At 34.9% G+C, this 16,862-nt stretch overlaps 1 protein-coding gene and 1 long non-coding RNA gene across 4 annotated transcripts in view; one reads left to right on the forward strand and one right to left on the reverse strand.

Annotated features, from left to right (window-relative positions):
* Window positions 1–1,107: 1,107 nt before the first annotated feature.
* LOC127072667 (uncharacterized) lies at window positions 1,108–5,822 on the reverse strand. 2 transcript variants are annotated; one of them, XR_007785571.1, is made up of 2 exons: window positions 5,700–5,822; window positions 1,108–2,170 (listed from the first exon to the last, which is right to left on the reverse strand). It is a non-coding gene; the product is annotated as an uncharacterized LOC127072667 (long non-coding RNA). The 2 variants fall into 2 exon arrangements; XR_007785570.1 differs by having other exon boundaries at window positions 5,077–5,717.
* A 94-nt stretch (window positions 5,823–5,916) lies between these two features.
* The window catches only part of LOC127072653 (extracellular sulfatase SULF-1 homolog), a 63,312-nt gene continuing 52,366 nt past the window's right edge, over window positions 5,917–16,862 (forward strand). The window contains exon 1 of one of the 2 annotated variants that reach the window (XM_051013227.1): window positions 5,917–6,450. The gene's annotated coding sequence lies outside the window, so the exon portion shown is untranslated. The remainder of the gene's footprint in view (window positions 6,451–16,862) is intronic. The other variant, XM_051013226.1, reaches the window with a different exon arrangement.

Below are 16,862 nucleotides of genomic sequence, written 5' to 3' on the forward strand. Positions count from 1 at the left end.
TCTTTGATATTTATTTAAACGAAACAAAATTCGATTATAGACGATTTATGAGATTTATTACACGAAATTATATTGTTTCCCGAACGAATATATTCCTTCGCGATCGATAAAACTATCCTCAGATAATTACCTCATATCATAGCAATTATCGATTCAATGTATGTATTTAAATATCGTCGAAGAAACTTCCTGTTTGCTAATGGGAGAAACGTTCGATCGACGTCATCGAGTAATAACACTTACTATCTATTTGCTGGTGGTCCAACGGCGAGTGATTCGATCTCTCTTACCTCCAACTGAGACATCGGATATTCAGGTAACGTAAGTTTAGTTCGAATAAAAAAAAAAAGAAAAAAAAAGAAAATAAAAAAATAAACGCAAAGTTTATCGTCGTCATTTATATATTACATATATATATATATATACATACGGTATCTAGGAAACGTAATGGAAGCCATATTTTCTAAGAAACATAAAAGAGCTATATTTTTTAAGACTGATCTTTTCTACGTCTCTATATTTTAACTTTCGAAGAAAACGATTAGAATAGACACGTTGTTTTGCAATAGAAAACAACAATCTCTTAAGAGATAGATTATGTATTTTCTTCGTAAATTCATTTCTTAGAGAGAAGTACGTGTGGATTACCTAGACCTCTATTAGAAAAGATGTCTCTCAGTAAATCGGCTAAGAGATCGGCACTGCGGTATTTCTTTTCAGTAGAAATTTACATTATAGATTCAACATGTCCGTTACGTGCAGGTGTCCATCTCCGCTTTTGTGCTTCCATTATGCATAATGCAGCGGAGCTTCTCTTGTTGGCTGCACCGTCGTGTCACGGATTCGAAGAGGGTCGGACTACTCGACATACATTCCCATACATGACGTTTTATACCTATATCTTTTTGTATTTTATACGTCTACCGTGTTGATCCGTTAGGAAGATGAAAGCAAATGAAAAAAGAAGAAATTCTTGACGAATTAAAATCGATCTTCTTTCCCTTTTTTCATTTTCTATAGCATGTCATTTGCATTAAAAAAGTGCGATGACGTTTAAAATTATTCGACAATACATCCCGCAGTTCTATTGTAATTGAAATCCAATGATAATATTTGACGAATGTTTAATAATTATTAACAGAACAAATACAGTACGATGTTCGAGAGATCGTCGACTCTTAAATTCTCTTCCACTTCGACGCCCTGCGATGGCGCTGATAATTAAAGTCTCCTTGATCACGCGTGTAAGTCCTCCTCATTCATTGCGCTCTATGTAATAACGATGCTTAGATACATTTGTCAGGAGATAATTACACGGCAACGATCGTTCCAAGCCACGCGGTTACGTTTAATTCGTGTTCAGAACATTTACCTGTTTTTATTATTCTAAACGAGTATTAACCATTTCTAATTGGAGGAGAAAAAAAAAACAATACGAACGTATATGTATATATAAAAAGCTATTCGTTTTTTTTTTCTTTTTTTCTTTCCCTTTTTTTTCAATGAAAATAAATCTTATCGTACATCGAAAGAAATTATTAAACTATATGAAACTTAAAAATTGACGAAAGAGAACTTGGTTCCCGTGTATATTCGTTCAAATCACTTTCTTCCTCAGTTAAATATAAACGATTAAAAATAGCCAATCAAGGAGAGATACTAACGGAAAGTAGAAGGGAAGCTACGTGATCACACTGTGACGAGACACTTCAACGTTGTTGTAGTCAACGCTCTTGTGTTGGGACGAGCGTGCCAGTATAAGAGAAAAAACAATGAAGTGGCGTCGCGACGCCATGAAACGTTCCACTCAAATTGTCGTGCACCATCTCGTCCCCCACTCTAATTGGCTATTTTCAACGATTTACACCGCGAACAAATTAGCTACATTCGTACTTACCAGTCTATCCTCCTTCGAGTAATCCTTCACCGAGTTCTAATGATCTCACCAACAGAGGACGACTGCTTATTCCCTACTGACAATAACAACGACGATGTATGTGCTTTTAAATATTCTAAAGTACCTTATCGAAAGTACTTACTCAATATTATTGTTTACGAGACTCGAGAGAAGAATGTGTAGAAGATTTATGACCGTTAAGGCGCTCGTTCTTGTAACTTTTACAGTACTTTGATAAAATACGAGCCAAAGAGATAGATTTAATACTCTGTGCTATAATAAAATTAATAATTAATAATATAATAATAAATAATAAACTGGTTTTTGTATAATAAAAAAGTTAACTGGTTTGATACTTTATGTGTGTGTGTGTGTGAGTGTGTGTGTATGTATGTATGTATATATGAACTCGATCAAGGATCAACGAAGAGGATACCAAAGTTTATGATTATTCTTGACCAAGCCAACTTTCTTCCAGATTGAGTTTGCAAAAGGCTGTTAACTTATCATCTGGTCGAGGAACGCCACGACCACCCGAGCTAATCTCAGCAGTATCGCAAATATCACGACGTTATCGGTCGATGTCCATTGCGCTAAGCTAAGTTCCCAGTAAACGCAGCAAACGTTTTATGTATCTACTATATAACATTCATATAGTAAGCTTTGAACGGGGATTAGTTATGCATGCGGGTTGAGTAAGACAGCTAAGATGATGCAGGAAAGTGCTCGAGAACGCGAACGCACTTAAAAAACGGTCTTCGGTCTTCCACGTTCGAACAAGTGTCAAGAAGAAGAAGAAGAGAAGAAGAAGAAGAGGAAGAAGAGGAAGAAAAAGAGAGCTCCCAAGGTTTCCTTCTCACGAGAGAAGAGAGAACACGCGAGGAAGACCTGCAGAAAAGAAAAATCGAGTCTGCGAGTAAAAAGGTGCAACTTCCTCGATGGTGTCCACTCGATCGCTTTACCAGCTTCTCCTTTCAAAAGGGACGACGATCCACAAACATATCTCGTTCTTTGTGATCCACGATGAAGATCCTTCTCGCCATTTCTATCGCACGTTTGTGAGAGAAAATAATCGAAACTTTCGAAACGTAGTTGTTGACTCAACACATTTCATCTGTTAAATCACGATAACCTTTTATATTTATTTGAGATATATAAACTTGCAGATATACATATATTACGAATAGATAATATTTATGTATCGTAGTTAATAATTCAATCGAATTTTTTCAAGTTAATTTTGATGACATTGAAAATTATTGCAATTTTTTTTTATGCGGATAATAAAGTAATCTGAAAAAAAATAAAAAAAGGTACAATGAACAATAAATCTTTATTGATGTCGTTTCGTGTACTCAAGTGTAATATATATCTCGTAATCGTTCGGATTAATTCGATATTATCAAGATATTAAAAATCATTTTGTTGTTTATATGTTTAATAAAATAATCTAATAAAAAGTAATATAGACGCGCGCACGTACACACACACATAAATATGTCTTTGCTATCGTTCCGTGTATTCAGTCCTTAACGTTTTATTGATAAGACTATTAAATTCTTATTACCACACACGTCTACTTTCAACGATCGTTTAAGAAACGACAAAAGCTCTCGTAAAGATCTAAGTTTCTCTTACGGTGAGCTCACGAACGTTTGGACGATAATACCAGTAATATTCGAGAAGTATAGTACAGGTGTGGTAATTCGCTCGACCAGGTGAGGGTGTAACGATAGGATAAACGTGTATGTAGCGTCAACTTAATATTTTGCTAATAAAATATCTTTTATATATATATGTATGTATGTATATATGTATATTATATGAATGTATGTATATACGTATATACTATCGAAACACCCGGTGTAGGATATGTACGAGCGTTTTATAGGCAACGCGAGCATTACGATCCCGACCAATACTAATTTTCGTAAAAGCTTTACGTCCACATATTCGAGCTCGATGTACCCGATATTATTATCGTGCAATGACCTGCCTACCGTACGAACCGACGGACGAACCATCAACTTGCAATTTTATAACAACGATCACGAATACTTTTTCTCTTTGTTTTCATTGTATATACTACACAATGTAATATACACATATGTATCTATATAAACGATATTTTCTATCAAGATATTAAATCACACAGTTGAGCATCAATTTCTATTACGATTTGAATTTGTCGCGCTTTTTTTTTTTTTGCTAAAATTTAACTTCGACTGTGTATACTAATAAGTATAATAAAACAAATGTTGTAACAATTATAGCAATTAATCATATTTATATTTCTGAAGAAAAAAGAGAAGATTGAGTACGTATAAATTTATATTACGATTTGAATTTCGTACGATCTTTTTAATCTTTTTTGATACGTTAAAAGCTCGATAAAACGAATGACACTAATTAATTAGCATTTATGTACCAGCATTAAAACAAGAGAAAAAAAATTGATCACATAAATTTCTATTACGATTTGAATATTTATAATAAGTTTATTATAACAAATATATAGCACGTATTAATTCATTACATTCATGTTCTTCGAAAAATATATTTATGATCATACAACATTTCTATTACGATTTGAATTTCGCGCAATTTTCTAAACTAACCTATCAATCGGTATATTAATAAGTCTAATAAATCAAATATATAGCTCGTCTCTTCCTTTCTCCGAATTAATTATTAATGATATTCATTTTTCTAAGAAAAAAGAAAAAAAAAAGCAGATAATAAAACTTGATCTATCGATTTGTGTGAAATTAATTCGACAGTTAACACGTCAACCCCATATCGTATACATTTTCTAAAGACGTCATCGTTATCATAATCCGAAGAGAAAACAAACGACGACGAGTTTATTGGGGTTCGTTTCTAGTGAAACGGTTCCGTCACGAGATAAGATTTTATATGGATCTAAAATTGTTCTCACGTAGGGAGATCTCATTTTCTTTTTTTTTCTCTATGTATGTATACGTGTGTATGTGTGTGTATGTGTCTGTGTAAAAAAGAAACACTGTAAGAATTATTATCTACGAGCATAGAGACATGCTGATGTTGCAGTGTCTGAGAATCATAAGAAGAAAGAAAAATAATAATAATAAGAAGAAGAAGAAGAAGAACCGAACGAGAAACGCTTATCATGGTAAGATCGATCGATTGTTATCATTTACCTTATTCATCCTGGTTTCTCAGTAGAATCGAGGAAGAAGAATAAGAAGAATAAATGTCATTAGCGAAAAATACATCTTGTCATCTTGTCGATGATGGGCGCCATTTTGAAATCTTTTTTACGTACACTAACACATATACATAGATGCTTATATACATATGCGTTGACCGTGAAGCGATTACTTAATGCTCGGGACAATTAACCTCACTTCTTATACATAGTATATGTAGTATATAGAAAACCGATGATTTATCGAGACATGCGGAAACTTATTGAACCTTGCACGTTCCGAGAGAGAAAGAGAAAGAGAAAGAGAGAGAGAGAGAGAGAGAGAGAGAGAGAGAGAGAGGCAGAAAGCAAGAGAAGAAGAGAGAGGAAGAGAGATGGGTATATATATATATATAGATATACTATTAACGGATCTAAGAGATGAAGAGAAAGAGAATATATGAAAATTAAAAATTAGATTTACATCAGAAAAATCTTTTGGTATCTATTCGTGTCTTTTTCTAAAAGAGTTAAAAGGAAAAAAAAAGAAGAAAGAGAGAGAAAAAAAAGAGCGTTCGTTTTTCTCATATGTAAGGGTTCGGAAACAGTAGGTAGGGTCGAGAGTCGTGTACTTACCAGAGGATCGTCGAGCCCTAGATGAGAAGAAGAAGGATGGGGATAGTGCGTAGAGGATGGTAAGACTCGAGGAGACAGATGCACTTGGCACTCGGTGTGCAGCACGCTTCGGCTGACCAGCGTAGTCGTACGGCGCTGCCAGCGATAGGAGCAGCTGTTTCCAGGCTGGAGCGCTTTCAAACTCAGTTCAGTCTCGCTGCGATCGCCGATGCGGTCGGATCGTCGCATTTACGTATCTTACGTTTTACGACGGTCTTCTTCTTCTTCTTCTTCTTCTTCTTCTTCCTTCTTTTTATCGTGATTTCTTCTAACTCGTTAACCTGGATATATATATATATATATATGTATATGTATATGTATATGTATATGTAGGAACAACGTGTTACTCACTGTTTACTTCTTCCTCGCGTATATCCGTATATTAACTTCTCGAGTTAATTGTAAATTTGTTTTTCATTCTTTTTTTTTCTTCTTCTTTTTGCTCTATCCCTTTTTTCTTTCTTTCTTTCTTTTCATCTTTTTTCTCGTGTAAATCATCGTAAGGTTGGCCCCATTAGTCGGCAAAGAGCGCGGAGAGACAAAGATCCATCGTTGGAGACCGTACGAGAGATCGAAGTATTTCCATAGAGGAAGATAGATTTGGTAGAAGTAAATAGACAAAGAAGAAAAAGAAGAAGAAGAGTAAGAATAACAGGGGAAAAAAGAAGAGAAGAGAAAAAAGGAGACAATTCGTCGAATACTCCGGTCGAAGGTAAGCCGAGTATCCGTTTTGGCGCGCCAAATACGACGTTTTCGTATTTTTAGGTTAGTCTCGCGACACGACTTTGCGACTTCGTACCGGCAACGTAAGTAAGTACGTATGTATGAACGTACGTACGTACGATTGATTTTAAAACGACGGTCGCTCGATCGTTTCTTTTTTTTTTCTCAAGAAGAAAATAAGAAACAACAACAACAAGAAAAAAAAAGAAAGAATGAACGTACGTAGTACAATTTATTACCACTACAATTACAATTTGTAAACATGTTTTTTAACACACAACTGTGTAATCGCCACACCGTTCGTGAAAGGTAAAGTTTTTAAATCGTGACTCAATTGTTTTCCCAAATGGCGCGATAAAGATTCAGGAGAGAAACTTTCTTTTTCGTTGGACGTTAAGTATATATGTTGGATGTATGTATATGTGTATAATAAGTACATATATACATGCATATGTGTGTGTAGCGATCTTTACGTCGAGAACGGTAAGATTCGGTTTGCTCGAGTAATCGTAAACCGTCGGGAGATAAACGATCCGGTGTCAAAACCGCGGTAGGTGCTTTTACGTTGTGAACGTATAGAGGTGGTTTCTCTGGGTCGAAAAAATGAAGAAAATCAAAAAAGAAAGAAAAAAAGAAAGAAAAAGAACTATTGTTCGAAAAGGTTTCGTGTCACGCAAACTAACCATTTCTATTTGGATTATTCGTATCTTTTATATTTATTTATTTATTTATTTATTTATTTATTCATTCATTTATAGATTCTTCATTCTCGTAAAATAAAAAATTTTTCTCTCATATAATTTACTCTGCTCGCGTACTCTCGATCGGTGCTAATATATACATACATGCATAAATAAATCGAGAATAAAACCAAGAGTAATTTTATTCGGCCGATTCTCGTGCTAAACAGACAGAGAGAAAGAGAGAGGTAGATAAAGAGAGAGAGAGAGAAAGAGGGAGAGATAGAGATAGAGATAGAGATAGTGTCATGGCGTCGAAGTTTTTTATAGAACGCTTCTCGTTGCTGCTTCTCCGTCTCTTTGTTTTTTTCTTCGCTTCTTTTTTTTTCTTCCTTTCTCGTTTTTTCTTCCTTTTTTTCGTTATGTTTTTACAAGGAACTAAGTAGGTGGGGGAGAAGGCGCGTGCGAGAAGAGCTTCGATCGTTGAAACGACAGGTGACAAAGGCAACGAGACCCATGCTCTTCTATGTATATACGTACTTGTATAGAACGAGCGAGAGAGAGAGGAAAAGAGAGAGAGAGAGAGAGAGAGAGAGCAGACTCGAAAGAGAGCGTGCGTGGTATTGACACTTGTCATTCGACGACGGCCAGCCACCGTTGCTTTTTTCTCTCTACGTTTTATCTTCCACGCTCTTTTACGTTGGCAGAATAGCTTTTTAAATCTCACCACTCGCGTTTTCTCGTTCATATGCAACATACATACATACATCGTATATACGTACATACTTACGTACGTATCTATGCATGTATGTATGTATGTATGTATGTATGCATGTATGTATGTATGCATATATGTATGCATGTATGTATGCATGTATGTATGTATGTGTATGCATGTATGTATGGTATGTATGTATGTATGCACGTAGGTGTGTACACACACACACACACACACACACACACACACAATATATATATATATATATATATATATATATATATATATATCAAACACTACGCACGCGAATCCGTCTCGCATTGCTTTCATTCGTATAAGCACGACGAGTACCCGTCGTCCATTTTTTTCTCCTCTTTTTTCTCTTTCTTCCTCTTTTTTCTTTATTTTTTTTCTTTTTTCTTCCTTTTTTTCTTTCCTTTTTTGTTATTTATTCGCGAGGAAGCATTCAAATTACCACCACGTATCGCTACTGCCGAAAAAATCCAAACCAACCACCTCGACTCACCTCGCTACAAACTTCCACCTTCCTCTTTGTATTTTTTTTTTTATCTTTCTCTCTAACGAACCTAATTGGAAAGTAAGTATCCTCCTTTTGCTTTTGTCCGTTGAAACCTCATTCTAGATTTATTCGTTATTCTAATGACGATAAATTAATCTCTTGGATTACTTATATTAATACTAAAATAAAAAAAGAAGAGCTATATATTAAAAGTAAAAAGGAAAGAAAGAAAGAAAGAAAGAAAGAAAGAAAGAAAGAAAAGGAAGAAACGATGCTAATGACAAATTTGAGAATTTATCGACGCAGAATTAATTAACTCGTGTTGGAAAATTCATTATATGTTTATCTACAAATTAATAAACACATACATGTATATATACACACACAAACATATATATATATATAATATAAATTATGGTATAAGTTCCATATTATATGGTATGTATATTTGGAACTGAGAAAAAAGAAAGTAAAAAAAGAGAGAAGGAAAGAAACAGGTTATACAGAAAATTAATTAAAAAGTAACGTGAATGCCAGCATAAAAATGATCATAGTAAATGACATGTATTCGATTCAAGCGATCAATCACTTTTCTAATACGTCAGAGTCAAAAGTCGTTTTAAAAAAAATATATACACACACACATACGTACGTACGCGTACATACACACGTACGGATGTGAACGTGTATTAAAGAAAAAAAAAAAAAAAAGTAGTGGAAGAAGACAAAACACGTGGTGTACTTGGAACAAGTACGATCTATCTATCGTCGCGTGGATCAAGTTGTCTGATTGAGTTTAATACGCTATACGTTATCTATTTTCTTCGATTAATCACCATCAATCTCGCGCGCAGACTTTGTTTCATTTCTCTTCTATACATGTACATACAAATACATACGTACATACTCGATCGATCTTGAATAATCGAGTTCGTGTGCGATTTCAATTACTCCTCTTATACTTTTTCATTTTCTTTCGCATTACGTTTAATATTAATCTCCTACGAAGTTTCTTATCTCTTGTATCTTTCATATCGCGTAGTATACATACCTCGTGTATTTCTCATCGTTCCAATATACAAACTTATTTTCTTCAAACGAACCGCGTTTGTCAATGCAAATCTTCCAATCGATCGATCGATCGTTATCGTAGTTGTCGTTGTCGTTGTCATCATCGTTGTCGTCGTGTTATCAAACGCAAACATCCTTTCATCTCTCTCTCTCTCTCTCTCTCTCTCTCTCTCTCTCTCTCTCTTTCTCTATTTCTGATAGAAGAAAAGAAAGAAAGAAATAGAAAAAGTGGGTGGTTGGGAGTAGGAGGTGATAGAAAGAGAAGGAGAGTAGAAGAAAAATAACAAACACGAAGAGAGAACTCGTCTTTTAACGCTTCTTCAAACTCGTCGTCTTTCGTTCGAGAAGACGAACAAATTGTTTACTCGACTGCGTCGTTAAGATTGCCGAAGGTAAAGTGGACTTAACAAAAGAAATGAAAGAGATGAAGAAGGAGGTGGATGATGACGTGAAGGTAGAGGAAGAGGAAGAGGAAGAGGAAGAGGAAGAAGTCGGTCGACTCGTGTTTAAGAGAAAACGCTTGCCGCGGAGAATCGTTTAAAAGCAGAAAATCTCGGAAGTTTCGAGCGGAAGATAAATTTCGTGGCTTACGAGTAAAGTGGTAGGGGAGGGCTCGTGTACTTATTTGTCGCTTATTTTCGCTAACAGCAGAGGACGATGACGACGATGACGGCGCCGTTAAGTGCTGAATCTTGTTTTAAACGAAATTTCGCTTACACGCTCTAACGCTTTTCGAAACCCTTCGGTCGGATCGGTTTACTTAGTAATCTGAGATTTTTTTTCTAGATTAAACGGACCATTAATCGTACTTATCTCTTCGAGTCGTATTTCTTTTCTCTTTTATTTTTTTCTTTTATTTATTTATTTATTTATTTATTTTTTTTTTAATATCGGAACGCGTATTACAAGGATAGAGGTATTATTACATCTTCGAGATATATCTCGTTTAGAAAAATATTGAAGAAAAATTAATTCGAAATTATGATTTCATTGTATTCGCACAGATAACGATCTTTTCCATCGGATTTAATTGGATAAATTCTTTGATCCTAGTAAGATATTTGCGTCTTTAGATATTTGATCTTAATTAAGATACGTGAAATTATTTGTCTTAACTTATCTATAGAACTGTTATGTCGGATATCGTTTAACACAACATTGAAATTCTTTTAGTCGAATTTACTTAGATGTGAATTCTTGTAATCTTAAAGATATATCACTCGTAAAATCTGCGATTCGAACTATTTGTCGGATATTTTATTAGTAACGTTCACTTTTCATCGAATTTATTGCGCTTGTATCTAAAGTACGAAAACAAAAATAAATAAGAAAGAAAGAAAGAAAGGCGGTTCTCTGTTAGTACTTGGAATACATTTTTTGAAAGAGGAAAGAAACAGAGAACAAAAAAGAAGTTAATTAAATGAGATAAGACAAGATTTCTTAGTATGTTTCGAAGTAATGACATTAAAATTAAAAAGAAGAAGAAGAAGAAGAAGAAGAAGAAGAAGAAGAAAAAGGAATGTGACGATAATTCGATAATGAATTTAATCGACAACTCGACGTTCGATTTTCGTTGAACCGTAACTCACAAATATATACCCCTATATATACCCACACACGCACACACAAATACATATATTCGAACGCACGTTGGTATTTGCGTATTTAAAAAAAAAAAAAAAAGAAAGAAAGAAAGAAAGAAAAAGAAAAAGACAAAAAAGAAAAAAGAACGGTTGAACGCGAGAACCGCTTGAATACGCGAGAATACGCGATAAATGCGAATTTTCAATGCGTCTCTTTCTGCGTGCACCATAAGATTTACGTTCTTGCGGAAAAGAGGAACGTTTAAAAGCAATTTATATCCGCGTTCGAGCGAATCGAGATAAATACAAATATGCCGTAGATTTTCTGACGATCGAAAGGGGGTTGTGAGACGGGGGGGGAGGGGAACGGGGAGTAGTTGGCAGGAGGCAGGAGGAGAATACACGCTCACTTCTCGCAAATACTCGCAGCTTTAGTATTGAAAATACTAAATCCAAGTTTAAAAGGTCCGCAAAAGCACGTTGCGGACAAAGGAGCGGAATAATTTATCGCGCGTGCTTTCAACCGTGTGCCATATTCTCTCTCTCTCTTATTCTATCTATCTATCTATCTATCTATTTATCTCTCTCTCTCTCTCTCTTTCTCTTTCTCGCTCTTACCCCTCGAATTTCGTTTCCATCGATGCATTAGACGAGTAAACACAATTTTTCTTTCCTCTTCCGTCGAAGAAAGAAAAGCAGTCGTGCTGACGCTCAGATTTTGTTCCAAAACGTTTTACCATTTTTTTTTTCATTTTGCTTCTTCTTCTTCTTCTTCTTCTTCTTCTTCTTCCTACTCTTCCTCTTCATTTAATTTTTTCCTATTTTTTCCGGAATACATTCGTGAGAGAACAAGTACGTGTTACGTCGCATGCGTAATTGTCGAATAATTTATATTCGAGTTTTCCTCTTTTTTTTTTTTTCTTTCTTTCTTTATTTCTTTTTTTTTTCTTTTTAATGACGTTATCCCGTCGTTCGTTAAGAGACACGCTACGAATGTAATAACTTTTATGATTCATTTAGATCTAACTTCTTTTACTTTATGATTTCATTTATTTACAATCTGTAAAATCATTTGCAGTATCTCTTCAATGATAAATGGTCTCCTCTCTCTCTCTCTCTCTCTCTCTCCCTTTTTGTCTTTTCCAACGACGTCGATTATCTTCGTCGATGAAACTTTCGTAGAAATTAGTCCTATCGATTTCTCTCGACTATCGCAAATTTTTGGCAACTGACGACTACATTTCCAAGTCTCGTTCGTCGCTGGCCAAGAATCGTTAAAAAGAGAGAAAAAAAAAGAAAAAGAGAAAAAGAGAAAACGAAAGAAAAAGGACAGACAGAATTTATTTGTTTTCATTTCTTTTTTCTTTCCCTCTTCTTTTTTTTTCTTTTTTAATCTGCGATCAACCTCGATTTTTTTATACACTTTTTTATCGATCCAATTGGAAGAGAAAGATCGGTCATGGGAATAATAATTCGTGAAATAATATGTAAATCGATTGGATCCATTTCTCCTTAACCCCCTATCTAAACTCTTACCCTCTACCTTCCACCCTCTTTTGGTTCGAACAAACGTTTTCGCCGTTTCGATGGCAAAGGTGTTAAATTCCATTGGACCGATTCCCATGACTCTCTCTTCCTCTCTCTCTCTCTCTCTTTTTCTTTATAAGTCAAGTTTAGACCGCCCATGGCGAAGCCATTGTAACTGCCGTCAGTCCGATATCCATACGGTCGCTTTCACAGCTCACAGCTCACCTTTCTCTTCTTCTTTTTCTCATTTTTTTTGTTCTCTTTCTCTCTCTCTGTCTCTCTCTCTCTCTCTCTCTATGAACTTTTTTTTATCTCCCTTATCGTTGATTCGAAATGTAACGTTCCATGAAATTTTACAAGGACTTTACTTTATCGTCCTTTTTTCCAGCTCCTCGAAAAGACGAGAACTAATTTTCAATCGATTCTTCTTTCTAATAACATTTATCGATCTGTCGATCTATCGAGGGTAGACAAATTTTTCCATGAAGGCGATATCATCGAAGTCGACGGAAAATAATGACACGATGATTGGGGCTCGACGTTTGGGACCTAAAGAAAAAAATTCTTCTTCTTCTTCTTCTTCTTCGTGTCTCGATAGAAAAAATCTCTATCACTGGCCATTGAATATCTCGAGAGAATTAGAGAGAGAGAGAAAGTATGTCCACTTAAGAAAATCGACAGTTTAATGGAGCTTTAACGTCCGAACTTTGGTGAGATAATCGAATTGTTAGGATTTAATCGCCTTTCGGATATGGAATTAAGAGGATGCTGCGTCCCGCCCTCTTGTCACCTGCCATACTATATAAAGTCGACTTGAAGCTAATCCTCGCTCGTTAATCATCAACCTTTTCTTCTTTTTCTTTCTTCTTCTTCTTTCCAATGTATCTTTTTATTTTTTTAATTTTTTACTTTTTTTTTTATTTTTTTTTTTTACTTTTTTTTTTATTTTCATATACTTTCTGTTTTATTCCAACCGCGTGAAAGCTTTTTCACGTATCCATCAAAATTATATATTTGTCAACTGTTGTTCGCGAATGCGATCGATCAATCGATGAAATGAAATATTTTCTTTTCTTTCCTCTCTTTCTCTCCTTCTTTCTTTTTTCTCTCCATGTGAAAATAGACTTTAATTTAAATATACATTTACGTATATGGTATACATTTACATCGACGTTACTGAAAGATATAACAAATTGCAATTATAAAGATAATTTTCCGTACCTTTGGAAAGCGGGAGTTCGACGATTATTGCAATTATTTCTTAATTTTGTTAACTTGGTCATTTGTCGATTGTAATCGGAAAATGAAATCTTTTTTTGTTATATGGCAATATAACAAATTTAATCACACGCACACATCTTTACATATTTATATATTTATTTATTCATTGTTCGCTGATGTCACTGATGTTTTTTCGAAAGAGATAACAAACTCCCACTATAGAACTAATTTTCATAACACCTTTGCAAAGCGGAAGTTGCGAAGACTCTTGGAACTTATCCAAGCATCCTCTCTCTCTCTCTCTCTCTCTCCTTTTCTCTCTCTCTCTCTCTCTCTCCCTCTCTCTCGTACACATACCTTTCTTATCTCGTACGTTGCATTTACTTGGTAATTACCCAAAGTCATTATGACGTCGGCCGTCGCCTATCGAGATTTTTCATCCCTTTCCTTTAGGATCGTCGACCTTTGCATGCTTTTCTTTTTCATCTTTTCTTCTTTCTTCTTTTTTTTTTCTCGACCTAACGTATAGGTGCAAAGAGGAGAGGGTGTTTCTCCTAAAAACTTTTAGAGGGTGGCGGCTGGCAGGTGTCGAAGTTAAGGAGAAAGGAGGAAGAAGGTGGGGTTGAAGTTGAATCTGAAGGTGGAGCTAGAGGTTGGATGTAGAGGAAGGTGAGGTAAAAAAAAAAAAGAAAAAAGATAAAGAAAAGAAAAAAGAAAAAAGAAAAAATTCGAAGTCGTTAGGTCTCTCGACCAACAACGTCGACATCGGTTCGCTAACATTTTGGCGTGCACTTGACTTCGCCATCGCTCTTTCACTTCCCACCACCCTCTCCTTCCTTCTTTCACCCTCTCTCTCTTTCTCTCTGTTAACTACTTTTTACACATTTGTAACATAAACGTCGCGATTCCTTTCGTTATCACGTCATCACTTAGAAATAACATCGAGTGATCATTTCAATGGAGAATGAACCGTACTTACCCCTTCATTCTGTATTCCTAATTTTTATTAGACTTTGAAAATAACCTATTTATGCGTCACTCGCTCCTTGTTGTAATTTTTTCTTTCTTTCTTTCTTTCTTTTTTTCTTTTTTTTTTTTTTTCTTATTAGATCTCATCTTTTTAGCTTGCTTAAATCGAACGTCTCGAGCGAATATCGAGCGAAGTCACTTTTAAATTTCTCTTCTTCTTCTTCTTTTTCTTGTTTTTTTTTTCCTTTCTTCTTCCCCCTTCTTCTTCTACTCTATCCTCATCATCTTTCTTTTTCACATCTCGAGACTCGTGACTTCAAACAAATTGCATATTCTCGAGGACGGCGCCACAGCGACAAGACGTTTACCATGTTCCAATCTCTGTATTCATTTAGCTTCTCGTTTATCTCGTTTTTCCCTTTTTCTAAATTCAATAAGTTTCCGGGAATATAATTGTTATCGAGGAAAATAATATGACACCGTTATGTCTCTATATGAAATATAACGTATTATTATAACCTTTACACTTTCATAGATCTATATGAAGTTCAAATGGAAATATCTACTCGCATAACTTTCCTTTTGATTTTCTAATGACAGGTTATTCTCGTATACGATGCATGTCGGAAGATGAAAAAGAGAAATTCCAAGGAAACGTTCAAAGGATCTAACAGTTCTTCTCTCTCTCTCTCTTTCACACACACACTCGAATAGAGCTATTGTTAAATGGACGACGTTTTCTCGTCAAGTTTGTCAGTAGAATTTCGTACCTGGTTGGACGAGCATAACTTACACTCGAATGAATGAAGAGCATCTGTGCGATGGAGGAAAAGGAGAAGACTACGATCTTCGTTCCATCCTCTCTTCCAGGTAGGATGACCATATGGCGAAGTATTTCGATCTATGGGGATTTTGGATCTTCTTGCTATGGACCACCTTCGAACGAAACTATCCTCAAGTTTTATACGCGAATATTTCTTTTTTTCTTGATTTTCTTCTTTTTTTCTTTCCTCTCCATTACTAAGATATCAGCCATCTTGTTCTTTTCGTTTATTTTCTTTCTTTTTTTTTTTTTGTTCATCGTCTCAAGATTGTTTCACTGACTGAATTTCGAGTAATTCTTTAGGAATGGATCCGGTTAGGACGGAGGAGCCAAGTACGCTAAGTTTTCAAGTACGCTCGTAAAGTTTTAATTAATACGGTGCTACGAAGTACTGCTGTAGCTGTAGTCGCGAGTCTCTTTCTCTCTCTCTCTCTTTCTCTTTCTCTTTCTCTTTCTCTTTCTCTTTCTCTTTCTCACTCTTAAGAATAGGTAACAAAAAAAGTAACGCTCGAGTACATCGCAGACGCGCGACTTTTCAAGTGGAAAGTCTTATCGACGAATTTACGAAGCTTTCTTCGTCCCTTTCTGTTTTGTTTTATTTTTTCTTCCCTTGAGTCTTTTTTCCCTATCTTTCCTTTCCTTTTCTTTTCTTTTCTTTTCTTTTCTTTTCCTTTCTTTCTTTTTTCTCTTTCCCTTGTCTTTACTCTCGACGACGAGGAGTTATAAAGAACATTGAAAGACGATCTTTTTAACAATCCTCATCGTATCGTAACTTATAATTATTATCATCGTTATAATTTAAGTAAAAATTCGTTAAGTTCGTTCAATTATAATGGATAAAATCGAATGAGAAAGTTACATAATATTTTCATTTATTTCTTTCTTTTTCTCTTCATTTCTCAATTTCTTTCTCTACTTATTTTCTTCCTATTCGCGTTTGTCGCTTTTCGAACGGTCGTAGAAATCTTATTGAAACTTCATTTTCTTCTTTTTTTTTTTTTTTTTTAATTTATTTCTCAATTATTTCATTCGGGACTAACTTGTGTCTCGTCTGTTAGAATCGTATCGAAGAATAATAAGATTCGCATAAAAGAAGATAAAGAAAAAAAGTTAAGACAAAAAAAAGAACATGAAAAACAAAGAAACAGGAAGGAATGGAAAAAATTTTTTAATTATTTAAAAGACTTAGGGTTTCGAAACCGACGCAACCAGGAAGTATTATAACGACATCACGCAACAGTAGATCTTCTTCGTAGGTAGGAATAATCCCTTATAACGACATTAGATAT

The sequence above is a fragment of the Vespula vulgaris genome, chromosome 2 (assembly GCF_905475345.1).
Source record: "Vespula vulgaris chromosome 2, iyVesVulg1.1, whole genome shotgun sequence".
NCBI lineage: Eukaryota > Metazoa > Arthropoda > Insecta > Hymenoptera > Vespidae > Vespula > Vespula vulgaris.